This window comes from Crocuta crocuta, unplaced genomic scaffold (assembly GCF_008692635.1).
Source record: "Crocuta crocuta isolate KB4526 unplaced genomic scaffold, BGI_CrCroc_1.0 scaffold322, whole genome shotgun sequence".
NCBI lineage: Eukaryota > Metazoa > Chordata > Mammalia > Carnivora > Hyaenidae > Crocuta > Crocuta crocuta.
This window is the reverse complement of record NW_027532592.1, coordinates 2,095,517-2,101,065: the sequence shown is the minus strand read 5'-3', so window position 1 is coordinate 2,101,065 and position 5,549 is coordinate 2,095,517.

Sequence of the window (5,549 nt, the reverse complement as noted above, 5' to 3'; positions counted from 1 at the left end):
TGCCCTAGGCTATGCTGAACTTTATCCTGGACATTCTGTTGCTGGCTCTCCATGTAGGGCATCCCAGTGAACATCTTGTTTTGATTTTCACAGACTATTCCCGGTGAAAAATGGATACCACGTCACCTACACACCTTTCTCCAATCAAATCCAACGAGTCTACCTGAAGTTTATTACAAAACCAGACAGAGGGCCCCAAGAGGAGTAGACGTCAGAAAACGCAAAAGGGAAAACAAATCCACAGTGTATCATTCAAACCATGCAGAGATACTGTTTTGACTAATGATTTAAAACACTTGGAAAATTGAAAGCACCTTGCAAATGCCACGGTTAATATAGGACATGCCAGCTCAATGGGATTAAAATAAGTTCTCGGGAAAGAGAGGCTGAGAATCTATCTGATAAACTAGGCACGAAGCAATTGTTAAAACGGGTGACCTGTCCCCTCAATGGAATATCACACTGGGCTGTGCTCATTTCCACGACTTCGCAGCTGAGCCGACTTCTCCAGGCTGGGTTTCCTGCGAGGCAGGGAGCTTCAGACAAGTGAGGGGTCTGTGACTTTGAAGCAGGACTTGCAACATCACGGACGAAAGGAAAATTGTAACTAGTACGCGCCCTCTGGGATCTGGCATAACGCCGCTCCGAGGCAAGAGCGAGTCTTTTCTTTTTTTTTAATTTTTTTTTTTAATTTATTATTTCTAGGAGAGAGAGAGAGACAGAGAGACAGCGTGAGCAGGGGAGGGTCAGAGAGAGAGGGAGTCACAGACTGAAACAGGCTCCAGGCTCTGAGCTGGCAGTCAGCACAGAGCCCGACGCGGGGCTCGAACCCACGAACATGAGATCATGACCTAAGCGAAAGACGGACGCTCAACCGACTAAGCCACCCAGGCGCCCCGGCAAGAGCGAGTCTTGAAAAGGCAAAGGTTCAAAACAAAAATGCAATGATAAGTGAGTGTGTGGCAGAATCTCAAGATCTGTCATTAATGGTGTTTGGGGGTGGGTGGATTAAGGGACAAAGAAATCAGAACCTTGAGAGTTTTGGTTAAAATGTATAGATTTTGGGGCGCCTGGGTGGCTCAGTTGGTTAAACAGCAGACTTTGGCTCAGGTCGTGATCTTCCGGTCGGTGAGTTGGAGCCTCGCGTCAGGCTCTGTACTGACAGCTCAGAGCCTAGAGCTGCTTCAGATTCTGCGTCTCCCTCTCGCCCTGCCCCTCCCCCACTCATGCTCTGACTCTCTGTCTCTCCAAAATAAACAAAAAGTTTTTTTCTTGAATGTAGATTTTAAGAAGTAATATTAGGAGAGGAGAACGTGAAAGAAAAGGAGAGGCAGAAAGGGAAATAATTTTTAAGAAGAGATTAATGCTGGTACTGTGTTTATGGCAAATATTATCATTGTTTAGAGAAAGAAAGAAAATATGTAGCTTTTTTGGGTATTACGTAAAACATTTTTTCAGGTGCATAAAGATTATTTTAATGACGGAAATATATTAGTTTTATTTTCAAGAAACTGTAGATTTAATGTCCTTTTTAAAAAAATTTTTTTAAGTACTTATTTATTTTTGAGAGAGAGAAACAGAGTGCGAGTGGGGGAGGGGCAGAGAGAAAGGAGACACAGAACTGGAAGCAAGCTCCAGGCTCTAAGCAGTCAGCACAGAGTCCGACAGGGGGCTTGAACTCTCGGACTGCAAAATCATGACCTGAGCCAAAGTTGGACACTTAATCAACTGAGCCACCCAGACATCTTTAATGTCTTTTTTTTTTTTAAGAAAACAAATAAAAACCGTCACAAAGCATTTGTGGCAAATCATTTGATGATCCGTTTCCCCATCTATTGGTCTAACTATCTCTAGGGTCCCTTTTAATCTAATATTGCACATTTTGCTTCGAATGGTGAAATTGATAAAGACATACTAATTCACTAAACAATTATCTCAGCACTTATTTCGCGTGTTGGCATGATTCCATCTCTGGAAATGTCATGGAGAACAAGAAAAATAAGACTCACTCACCAAGCTGATTGTCAGTTGGAGAAATCAAGGGTCGGGTACTGCTTGTCATAACCAATAATCTCTACAAAAATGATAAAAATGTAACTGTTTAGGGCAAGCGATCGCCTCTATTTGAGACAGGCAAGCTCGTTTGTTGTTGTTCAAGTATCAGAGCTCCCCGCCCCCACCCATTTCTTTGCAAAACAAACCAAAATCTAAATCAGAATACTTCAATGAGATTCTAAAGTCTCTGAAATCAGATGGGTGTCGGTCGCTCCCAGGATGCTGCATTGGTACTGAAATATTGCCTTTTAAATAAAACATTCCAAACAGAAGTGTGGGGGGCTATATCGTTATTATTTTCTAGGCTTTTTACCAAAAGAATGCCCTTCCCCCCCAAAAGCAAAAAACAAGCCTATTGACCATGGAGGTAAGGAGGGAATGAAGTTTTGAGCTGGGCACACACTTCTCCTTAATCTCGCCAACAGCCCTGTCAGACAAGTGAGCAACATTATCCTTTCTCCCCAGAGAGAAAACAGGCTCAGAGAGTGAAGTAATTCCATTAAAGTCATGTTGCCCGAAAGTGGTGAAAAGGATTAAAACCCAAGATTTTTCTGGCTCCAGATGACCATATTCTATTCACTACACGACGCTTCCTCCGCTAAGGGAAAGCTTCGAAGCCGTGTTTACCAAAGTCCGTTCTGGAGAACGTTAATGAGGCAAGATGATCCATGAGCCTCAATGGAGGCCACGGTCAAGTGACTCTGGGAGGTGCTAAGAATGTTGAAGGCCGTGAAATACTGCATACAGGAAATGCTGGATTTTGTTTAATCAGCGTTTCCCCAAACTCATTTGACGACCAAACCCGGACTGTTTTTTCCATTGAATACACCTTGTCTGAGGAAAGCACCAGCATCACTTGAGACTCTTGACCGGAAAGCTAGGGCTTGTGGTGAACGCGCTAAGCTCTGCCTCTAGACTTCTTCCCAGCCTGCTCTTAATGTCCGGGTCCTGGGCCCACACGGGGTCCTCCGGTCCAGCCATCCAGGCTGCAGACTGACTGCCCCCCACAGCCCACATCCTTCCATCCTGACCGTTTCTCCCATCTGACGGCGTTTTGTGAAAATATGAGTTTTTCATAAACACTCCTATTTCTATAGACTTTTGTCAACCGGGAGATTGTTGAAGGAGGAAATCAAGGATCTCCCTTCAGCCAACATGTTTTCACTCTGATTCCAACCCAAAGTTTCATGCATCTTCCTAGCTGACTACTCACTAAGTGTGTGAAGGCCTTCACCCCTTCACTATTCTACATTCTTTAAGTCCCCTTCTAGCTTTACATCGAAACTACTGTTCAACAAAATAAGAATAACCATGAAAAAATGCACATTAACATTTCTTGAAACTAACAAATGATTTGGCATATGCTGAAATGAAAAGAAGGAAAAGGGGTGAATGACAGCTTTGAAGTGAAAATTCAGTTTTCAAACGGAATTAAAATAAACAGCTAGGGGCACGGGGTTGGCTCAGTGGATTAAGCGTCCCACCTCGCTCAGGTCAGGATCTCACAGTTTGTGAGTTTGAGCCCCACGTCAGGCTCTGGGCTGACAGCTCTAAGCCTGGATCCTGCTTCGGATTCTGTCTCCCTCTTTCTCTGCATCTCCCCCACTTGTGCTCTGTCTGTCTGTCTGTCTCTCTCTCTCAAGGATAAATAAACATTAAAAAATAAAAATAAAATGAACAACTAGCAGTTATAAGGGAAGCATTTGAAAAAAAGTGTAAGGTTGGGGCACCTGGGCAGCTCAGTCCATTAGGTGATCAACTCTTGATTTTGGCTCAGATCATGATCTCACGGTTCTTGGGTTCCAGCCCCGCCTAGGGCTCCTCACTGTCAGCTCAGAGCCTGCTTGGGACTCAATCTCTCTCTCTCTCTCTCTCTCTCTGCCCCTCCCCCCAACAAATAGATAAACTTAAAAGAATATAAGATACATTCTGCTTTCAGGGTATTTAGGAGACCGGGGTGGTGGGTAGATGGACAGAGTTGGAGGCAAACAGGGAAACAGACATGAAATAATACCATTAGCATATTTTCGGGGCCAGTTCTTAATAACTAATGTGGGCTGACGTTGAAGGGCAGACTAGGGAGAGAAAAGAGGCTTGAGCTGGACCCTGAAGGATATTGAGATTTAGACAACGGGAGAGGCTGGGAGACAGTGAAAGGCAAAAATATGTTGGGAGGAGAGTTGATATGGAATCGTCAAGCCCTCTGGCCAAGAAAGAATTCTTGTGACATTGTAGGGCAAGGAAAGATGTTATTATACCAGGGGGACAAGACCTGGGGGCAGAGAGAGCAGCACTGTGATTGTGGGGAGTGACTGATCATATAAAGTTTCCTATCCTATGGAGGTGAAGGTGATGTCAGGGCTCCAGGAGATTGAGTCTACAGTTTCCTGGAGGTCTACTATTAAGATTGTATTTTTCTTGTAAATTATTAAGATGGTTACAAACTGTGGTGGAGTTTCAAGTCCTACATGACTGTGATCTTTATCAGTTGGCCAATTGTTTTTCCTTTGCCTCTTCTTACGCAGTTACCTGTACCTGAGGAATCCCACCTTCAGGGGGTGGGTCAGCTCCCGTTTTGCCCTGTCTGCTTTTTGCTCTCATCAGAGTAAAGAAAGGATCCTCACAACTACAGAGGTAAATAAAGTAGGACAGATAGGGTTGGCCCAGATTATAGATAGCCACACCGTAACCATCCTGGTGGGAAGATGGAAGGAAAGATTAAAATCTGATTTAGAAGGTCGATTAATCTGTATAGTAAGTAGGAGATAGATTTTTGAATTTTGCAACTGGCTGGGCCCTAAGAGAAAAGCTAACAGATGGCTGTGTAACGAATCAGTCAATCCTCAAATCCAGTCCCCCTTACTCCACCGATCTGACAACTGAAGCCCAGAGAGGTCACCTGATTTTCCTAAGGTCACACAGCGTCAGGAGCAGGAGACCAGAGTTGAGAACTCCGGTCTTCCGACTCCCAAGAAGTTCAGTACTCACGAATTGAGCATAAAATGGTGCCAAAGAAAGGAAGTGCAGGATGGGGGCGGGGGACAAGGCCATGACATAGGCACATTTGCCAAGGGGGTGGTTTCTGTTTGAAAGGTCTGCTTAAAATAATTAAGACAAATAACCCAAGACCCCTTTTAACTCCTCTGCCACAACTTAGCCCAGCACCCTTGCAAACAAATATGTTTAGAGGCTGGTGTCAATAAAGAAACCAAAATTACGAGACAAAGGAAATTATGTTCCTAAAAGGCAGCGTATCTCAAATAGGGGAAAGAGTAACAGAAAAGGATAAACTTCGCTAGTAAGAGAAGCGGCCTGCTAGGATCTTCCCTTTACCCCACGTTAGGACCCTTTTATTTGGTGTTCACGATTAGGGGCATACTAGACATCTAATTGCTTGAAACGTGTTTGGGCACGAAAACCACCGCAAGCTGACGCGCCTCCAATGAAGGCAAAGCCTGTCACGCGGTCGCTAGCAAGCAGGGCCACCCGCTAAC